Below are 9451 nucleotides of genomic sequence, written 5' to 3'. Positions count from 1 at the left end.
AACCTCATCAAAAAGTATGCCAAATAGAGCAGCTGCCGCCTTTTACGACTGTATTACTGCAGCTGTGCCACTGTAAGGTCTCTTGTACAGCAGCACTTTGCAGACAGGAGAAAGCCCTCTCCCCAGCACAATGAAACCACCCGTCACGAGCAGCGTTAGGTGTGTCGGCAGGAGAATCTCTCCAGCTGACACAGTGCTGCCCACACCAGCACTTTTGTTCGTGAAACATATGTTGGCCAGTCGGACAGACAACCAGTTTTATTGACAGAAGTGCTAGTGTAGACAAAGATCAAACCAGTGTAGCTGATTGCTCTGAAGTGGGATGCGGAGGTAGGAACTATGGGAAGCTCCCAGGAGAAACAAAAGAGGCCAGGAGATCAGGAGAGATTTAAAATAAAGATGCATACAGCAACCAGGGCCAGACAGGAAAAGGAAGGATGGGCCTGCAGACGGCTAGGTCACAAAAATTGGGTGAGAGAGACCAGCTAGCATGCAACAGGCTGCACAAGGAGGAGATGCCGATGTGTCTTACAGACTCCCCAGAAAGGGTGAGCTAGGCGGAGACATGCACGTGGTGTTTTATTGTTTGGTATGCTCGATCCTCTCGTGGGCATCACATGCCTTACTATAAGAGAGCATAGAGGTGTGAGAGTGGACACAGTGTGTGTATGTGTGTGTGTGTTGACAGCTTTACAACTGCTGTGCTCCTTCCCGCCCAAGGGACCTTTGGGGTGGAGTTCTGGGACAGGGTGCGTTTAAGCAGGCGGATTATCCCAAGGCTCAGCACTGGCATAAACCGAGGAGCCCCCGTTTTCAAGATGGTGCAAGAGACGGAGCGTTGGCACCCAGGAAATGAGTCGGGACCAGCGCTGCAGCCTACTGTGGATCCAGGAGGTTGACACAGCTGGCCGGGAATCCGGAGCAACAGAGATTTGGATTCCCTTCACTGCCCTCCTAGGACGTGGCCAGCAGGAAGCTCTTGGGAGGACCCGTCCTTTCCCCTCCCAGCACACAAACGCTTCAGCTATGTCTACACTGGTGGGTTCTTGTGCAAGAACCTGCAGAACATTCACACTGCCCACCCGCTCTTGCACAAGATTTACAGTACGGCATGGGAAGAAAGGGCTTCTTGCGCAAGAGCTACGCTCTTTTCTAACAGGTGTAAGCCCTTTTGCGCAAGAAGGCAGTGTGGACGTGCAGCAGGGGTTTCTTGCGCAAGAAAGCCCTATGGCTGAAATGGCCATCAGAGTTTTCTTGCGCAAGAGAGCGTCCACACTGCCATGGATGCTCTTGTGCAAAAGCACGTGGCCATGTGGACGTGTTCTTGTGCAAGAGTTCTTGCACAAGAACCCTTGCACAAGATGTTCTTGAGCAAGAACCCGCCAATGTAGACATACCCTCCCTGTCCCCTATATTCAAGCACCATTGTCTTGTTAATGCTCTGGGCCGGGAGGCAAGCAGTTTTATTCCTGGCCTCCCCGTATGTGGCAGTGCAACCTGGCAGCGAGGCACTACAGGCACGAGTCTGGAATGGCTGCCTTTGACAATAGCCTCGCCTGTGCTTTAACACCATGCCAGACTTTCTCCCTCACAACGCGGGCACACGTGACTGGCCAGCCGTGGGCATGTTGTAACCAGAGCACTCTCCACAGACATAGCTAAAGCGCACAGGCCTACAGACTGGTGCTGAGCGTAGCTCTCTCAAAGCCTCACCCGTGTGCAAGGAACTGTCTTTCTTTGTCTCCCCTGAAAGGGTGCAGGGAGACCGAACCAGCGAGCGTTTGTCACCTGAAAGAAGGAAAGTGCTGAGCACCGTTGCCCATGTCCCTCATTGACCGGAGATAAACGAGGGAAGCAGGTGACTGCCTCGGGACGAAGTGCAGGGCAGTGAGTCGGCGGGGAAGGAGAGCCGGTGTGTTTCGGTAGGGCCAACCCATGCCTGTTCAAGGGGCTGATCAGGCTGGGAATGGCATCGGGATCGTTGCAGACTCCCGAGAAGGGTTTTTTCCTCGCAGGGTAGGTTACTAGAACTATATTGCAAGCTCTCCCCAGAATTCCCTGGCGGGGAGTGTTATCCAGAGAAATCACTGGATGAGAAGCAGGATTAACCAGCAGCTGGATCTGCCTCCTCCGAGCCCCGGGGGCATCTCTCCAACGTCATCCCGCTTCACAAACTGCGTGTACCACCAGCTGTTAGGAGGGGGGAATTGGTGTGATTCCCCCTGTCGGTGTCTATTTATTGCTCCCTGTGGCATGGGGGGGCGGAACCTCAGATTCAGGGGCCTGAAATAGATGTGACAGGCTGTCACTGGCATCAGCGCCTCGGAAAGGGGCGCAGAGGAAGGGTTTGGCAAAAGCTATGGCTCACAGAGAGCTCTGCTGTGGGCCAGGAGCATCTCTCGCCCCTCTCGACTGAAAGACGCAGATGGCCCTGCTCCGGGAAAGCACTCTGCTTTGTGCGGAGCCCTGTCGAAAACACCCAAGCACCCCCGAGAGCAAACCAACTGATTCTAGAGCGCGGAACGTGCATACGGGGCACTAGCTACGGAGGAGATGAGACAAAAGCCTGCAGATGATCATGCATTGCCCTGTTCTGGAAGGGTGAGATGATTTTGAAGTTAAATGTCAGATTTAGCCTTGATTGGCGCAGCAGGCAAAATTCAGCCCCTGACTGCAAGAGCTGTTATACTCCCACAAGAATCCTGCTCCTTTCTTCATTCTTAGTATTGATAAACAATGCGTGAGTCCTGCCGCACCTTAGGCTAAGTCTACTCTCTGAGATTTCTTGGCAAAAAATATTCTAATGAGGGACTCATTTGCATGAGTCACGATCTCATTTGCATATTTTCTGCCAATCCCTTTTTGCATTGGGGTTTTTGTGCAAAAACAAGCAGCGTGGACATTTTCTTTTTGCGCAAAAAACCCCTTTTTCTGCAAGATCGGTAAACGTCCTTTTTGGGGGCATAAGGATCTTGCAGAAAAAGAGGGTTTTGCGCAAAAAGACAATGTCCATGCTGCTTGTTTTTGCGCAGAATCCCCAGCGCAACAACAGAATGGCAGAAAATATGCAAATGAGATCACGACTCATGTAAATGAGCCCCTCATTAGCATATTTTTTGCCACGAAAACTCATAGTGTAGATGTAACCTTCGAGACTGACAGAAAGATGCCTGGCATCATGAGCTTTCCTGGGCACAGTCCACTTCTTCCAGCCCATCTGAAGAAGTGGGTTTTGCCCACGAACGCTCATGATACTATGCACATTTTTGTTCGTTTCTAACGTGCTACCGGACTTATTCGTTTGTAATGTTACAGACTCACACGGCGACCCCTCTGAAACTTAGTATGTATGGTTATGTCTACACTACAAGTTTTCTCAGCAAAAAATATGCTAATGAGGGACTCATTTACATGAGTCACGATCTCATTTGCATATTATCTGCAGATCCATTTTTGCGCAAAAATAAGCAGTGTGGACATTTTCTTTTTGTACAAAAAACCCCTTTTTCTGCAAGATTCTTATGCCCCAAAAAAGGAGGTATACCGATCTTGCAGAAAAAGGGGTTTTTGCGCAAAAAGAAAATAAAAAATCCCAGTGCAAAAATGGATTGGCAGAAAATATGCAAATGAGATCATGACTCATGAAATGAGTCCCTCATTAGCATATTTTTTGCTGAAAAAACTTGTAGTGTAGACATAGCCTATGGCTACGTCTACATTGCCAGTTTTGCCAGCAGTGAATATTCAAATAAGGTGCAGATTAGCATATCACTGTGTTTCATTTGCATAATTCATGCAAGCCATTTTTGCACAAAGGGTTTTTGAGGCATAAGGATCTTGGAAAATGGGGGGGTTTTTTTTGCACAAAAACCCTTTGTGCATAAACGGCGTCCATAAATTATGCAAATGAGAGGTGGCAATATGCTAATCCGCGCCCCATTTGCATATTCAAGTGCAGAGAAGCCTTTGTGTTTTGGAGTAGTACTCACAGTCCCCTCACGAGCAACTGGGTTCCAGCGAAGTTGACAGCTTCCGCAAGCCCCTGGCTAGGTGTGGGGTGGGACCTGGTGCTGCGCTCCCTCACAGCTGCATGATTTGTGCAGCGCAGCACTCCGGCGGCGATTTAAAGGGCAGCGGTGGCTCGGAGCCCCAGGCTCCTTTGCATTGCCGGATCCCGGGGCAGCTTCCCCCCTTGGCCCTCCTCCTGACCCCCATTGTGCTGGGTGCTGTACAGAGAAAACCCATGTCCCCAGAAAGCGATGCTCTGTGAGGGTGAAGAAGCTGGCCATTGAGAGCATGAGTTAGAGCCTTGCGCAGCTATGCACGGGGGGGGGGGGGAGGGGGGGGAGCCCAGTGGCGTTCTTCCAACGTCTACAACACGTTTCATTGCAGCTACAGAGCTGAGGGCAGCGCGTAGGCCTGGAGCGACCAAATAAAGATCGAAACACTTATCGACAAATCCCACACAGGGCGCCAAGGGGCTAAGGAACCGCACGGGGCCCTGCCTGTAGCAAACATGCCAATGGGAGGAGGAGTTCAAAGGCAGCATGTTTGGTAGCAGCCCTGGGAAGAAAAGAGACCAGCAACCTACAGCTCCAGCCTCCAGGAGAGAAGAGCAGAGGGAAGGCAGAATTTCTCCCTAAACAGCTGCCCGAAGGCCCCTCCCTGAGGGAAGAAAGGGCCTGCGGCACAGACAGCCTGAGAAGGAAGCGCTCCTTTCTCCTCATACAAACTCTGGGCTTGGTGAATCCCTCTTCATTTTTGTCTGTAGGGGAAAGCCCTTGGACTGAGATGGCCACAGGAGGCTGGGCCACAACTCCAGAGTAGGCAGAGAGAAAAGAGCGCGACCTCTGTCCCACAGCCTAAACCCAGACAGTGACTTTGGGACAAGTGCAGAGCACTGACAACTCAGAAGACCTTGGGTCAGAGACCAGGTTCCCCTACCAACAAACCCACCAGCACATCATAGGCCTAAGCCCCAACCACTAGGCCTCACCATACTCCCTGACCAATAGCCCTGAGTGAGTGCCGTCATAGTGCTATACAACTTTACCATAATAACCTTCACAGCCATCCCTTCTGTCCCCATGTTACTTTATAGGAAAATTAGGAAGCCGAGAAAGGAAGTGAAATCCTCGAGGACCTATAGCAAGTGGTGTCAGCAGCTTGAGAAGAAGGGCGGGATTTTCCTCAAGCTCCTCCCATGATCCCAGAGTACATGGGAGTGTCTGCTGACAGATGAATAGTGTAGCAGCAAACAGAGTTGGTGCAGTTGTCATCATTAGGGTTCAGAGTTGACACTTCTTTTCCTGAATAGGGAGAGGTCCCAGTGGTCTTAGGGTATGTTTGAACGGCAAAACACCCCTCTGTGCCTCAGAGCCTGGGCTCCAGGCAGAGGCGTAGCGAGGGTGTTATGTCCCCAGGGGCAAAGGCAAAATTTGCGCCCCTCCTCCCTGTGACGGGGCGCAGGAGCCCCACACGTCCACAGCCTCAACCCCAGCCTTGTACTCTGGACAGGGGGCGAGTTGGCCCCTCTGTGCCGCCTGTTCCTCGGCGGCAGAACAGCTGAGAGGCGGCCTGTTGCGGCACATGGCGGGGGTGGGGCCAGGAGCATCTGTGGCAACACGCACGACATCGGGGCAGGGCCACAAGGAAGGCGCTTGGTGTAAGGGGTGTGGTCAGGAGGGACCAATCCGGGGAGGTGGCCAGCGGCAGGGCGGCGGGAGGTTTAAAACGCCGCCATGGGGCCCTGGAAAGGGGAGAGAGAGAGAGAGAGCCTACTGAGGCCATACTGGACCGCGGTGACCCTGCGAGGAGGGGTGACGAGCCGAAAGGTAGGATTCAGCGAGGGTAGGAAGTGGCCCAGGGCAGGGCTTTCGCATATTGCCCACGGGCTGTCGAGTTGCAGGGAACATCCCCCACCAGCCAGGCAGGGACTCGACTGACCCTGCCCTTAGGGCCCTAGGCCGGGACCAGTGAGCGAGGGCGGGCCCAGATCATCCTAACCCCCCATTTGGGGGTGTGACATTGATCTTACTCCAGAGGCATCGTCGGGAGGAAGGTTCAGCGTGGTTTGCAGAGAACGGCTACTGTGTGAACTGGTCTCGTGAACGTCAGAGTAATACCCCAGGCAGGGGGTGTTGGCCTATCGGGACGTCGGACCGCGCGTGGTGGCACATTGCAGAGGACATTGGAGGCCAGGCGGTCGTGCCTGCGGCTTTCAAAAACCTGTGGGCAAGCGGGGACTCCAGGAAAAGGGGACCTGCTTTTGTGTATATTTTTGGGGTAATTAAAGGGGCTGCTCCCCTACCCTGGGGACGCGGTGTGACACTCCCCCACCGCCACATGGTGGGGCCTTGAACCTGGTGCATGGCTGAGCCCAACCTGGGGGGGGGGGGAGGGGAACTTGTACTGTGTCTTTCCCTGCCCCTTCCAGTTTGGGGAAGGGTTCCCACACGCACTAACCCGCTGGTGGAGATGGAGAAGGGTCGGGTCAGGCTGGGGGCGGAGAGGTGGGGAGGAGACTCCAGCCGGTGGCAGCGGGTGGCAGAAGAGCAGGCGAGCCGAGGGATGACAGGGGGACTAAATTGGCTCCCCCCTAGTGTGGCGCCCTGTGGCAACTGCTCCCCCCCCACACTTCTCTTTTGCTATGCCACTGGCTCCAGGGAATATCTACACTGCTCTTTTTAGCCCCATCGTGCCTGTGAGCCTGAGAGACGTTACCTCAGAGCTTTGTTACTCCAAGAGTCAAGGCTGTTTTGTCACCTTCTGGAGCCTTGTGAAGATGTCACAACACAGCTTCACACTCGGCAGGCTTTTTTTTTTCACAGATTAAGGGCTTGAAAATTAACATTCAGAATAAGCACCCAGCTCCCTTTTGGCGGCTGCATAAAAAATAATTAGTCCTTTCTCCAGGCTGGCTTCTTGACGAAGCCCAAGAGAGTTTGAATCATTTTTACTTTAATCACTTTAATAATGATCACAATAATTAAATAATAAAAATCCAAACAGCACCAGCAAGGCGTATTCATATGCACATTGAATGACGGCGCGTACTTCTAGCTTTCCCTTTGTACCCAGCACTTGGTCACCAATTAAGTGCACAGAATAAGTGCACCAATTAAGTGTACAGATCCAAATGGTCCTGGATAGAATCCCATTGAAATCAATAGGGTTGTACCCACAGGGATTCATTCACAGATGCTGGTCTTAAATTGCAAGCCCTCTAGGGGAAGACACACCTGTATCTTCCTGTTTCTAGTCTTTGTCTCTATGGGTATGTCTACAGCAGCAATTCGAACTAACTTAATTCGAATTAGTTAATTCGAACTAAGCTAATTCGAACTAGTGCATCTAGACCTAAAAACTAGTTTGAATTAGCATTTTGCTAATTCGAACTAGCATGTCCACAATGAGTGGACCCTGAACCGGGGTTAAGGCTGGCCGGAAGCAGTGCCGGCAGGGCATCAGATTAGGACTTAGAGTGTGGAGCTGCTGTCTCAGGCTAGCCGAGGGCTGTGCTTAAAGGGACCCGACCCCCATCCCGGACAGACAGTTCTCAGGGGCTCCCCTCTTGCAAAGCAGTCCTGTCTTGGAGTGCCCTGAGTGCCCACACTCGGCACATCACAGCACTCGGCCATCAGCCCAGCTGCACTTACCGCAGGCTGCCATCTGGAGAGGGGGGTCAATTTAAATATCCCGGGCTTTATTTGCATCTTCCCGTCCGGTGGCCATTTTGAAATTTCACTAGTCCGGACTAACTGCCCGCGGCTACGTGCAGCAGGAACCTGGTTGTTCGAATTAAAGCCCTAATTCGAACGACCTGTTATTCCTCCTGCAAGGTGGTTTAACAGGTAGTTTGAATTAGGGGCTTTAATTCAAACTACCGGGTCCCTGCTGCGTGTAGCTGCGGGCAGTTAGTCTGGACTAGTGAAATTTCAAAATGGCGACCGGACGGGAAGATGGAAATAAAGCCCGGGATATTTAAACCCCGGACTTCATTTGCAACTTCGAATGCCTACATTAGCCTCCCTCGTTCGAACTAGGGGGCTAGTGTAGACATACCCTTAGAAACTAACAAAAATATAGAGACTTGTGAGCTTTCATCTGATGTAGTGGGTTTTACCCCATGACGCTCATAGAATCATAGAACACTAGAACTGGAAGGGATCTCAAGAGGTCATTGAGGCCAGCCCCCAGCCCTCACGGCAGAACCATACACCAGGTAGACCATCCCTGAGAGATGTCTCTTCATGAGTCTCTATATTTTTGTTAGTCTCCAAAGTGCCACAAGGCTACTCATTTTTAAAATTACAGACTAACACGGCAGCCCTCTCCGAGACATAGAAAGGATGGAGAAAATGTGTTCTCTCTTGCCACAGCAGGTGGAGTAACAGGCAGTGGGTTCAAACAACAGCAAAACAGATTTAGATCAACTCCCCGGAAAAGCTTCCTGGCTGTAAGAAATGTTGGACAATGGCACAGACGCCTGGAAAAGCTGTAGAGGCTCCTTAACTCGAGGTGTTCACAAAGGCTGGCCAGCCACCTGTCTTGGGTGGTTTAGACACAACAGCTAGGCGAGGGGTGAGACCAGCTGCCTTCATGGTCCCTTCTAACCCCGTGGTTCTATGAGACAGTGAGTTTGCCCAGGCCGGTTCACTGAGGGAGTCGGTATTGGAGGGCATAAATACTCTCGAGGGTAAGGCAATTAGGCAGACATATGGATCCCTCCGAACAAGGCAGAGCCCTGGGCTGAGGTTGCAGAGCAGTTTAGTTAGCGTTCTCGTGTGCATGTCTCTCCTGTTGCTTCCCACGCCTCCACACTTCCTCGTTCAGCCCAGGCCCGGAAGCAGGAACGCTGAACTGTCATGAGGAGAGCTGTTCTCATGGGGTTTCTGGCCCAAATTGAACCAGGACATGCTGGAAATCTCTGGAGAGAGCCTATTCTTGACAGGCTTTCCTGGGAGAGGCAGGTGAAGTTCTTGGCTGCCCATCTGCACCTAGAAGGGCCATTCGCGCCTCCCATTTGAGGGCCGGAGAGCTGGCATGCAGTAGAATCACAGCAAGTCAGCTGGGAGGGCTGGCAGCCCAGTCCTGGTGTTCCTGCAAGAGGGCCAGACTCCCGGTTTTGCTGTAGGGCTCAGCTCCACGCTGTCCCAGTGGGTACGAATGAGACCAAGGCTCTGCCACTTGTCTGACATGGCTGTTCCCTCCACCACTGAGGGCACACGAGAGCCCGGGGGGAGGCGGACACTGCAGGCTAGGGCTGGCAGCAGCAGCTGGCCGTGGAGCAGCAGGGTGAGGTGGGATGTGTTGGGCTTGCAACACAGGACAGGATGTGAGACGTCGAAAGCAGCCAGTCCCTAATCCCCAGGAGGACAAGTTGGCCCCGAGCCTAAAACCTGATGCTCGCAGGCCGGCCCGTTAACTGCCATTGCAATGAGAAGGCCTC

The sequence above is a fragment of the Pelodiscus sinensis genome, chromosome 2 (assembly GCF_049634645.1).
Source record: "Pelodiscus sinensis isolate JC-2024 chromosome 2, ASM4963464v1, whole genome shotgun sequence".
NCBI lineage: Eukaryota > Metazoa > Chordata > Testudines > Trionychidae > Pelodiscus > Pelodiscus sinensis.
This window is presented reverse-complemented; position numbering follows the sequence as displayed.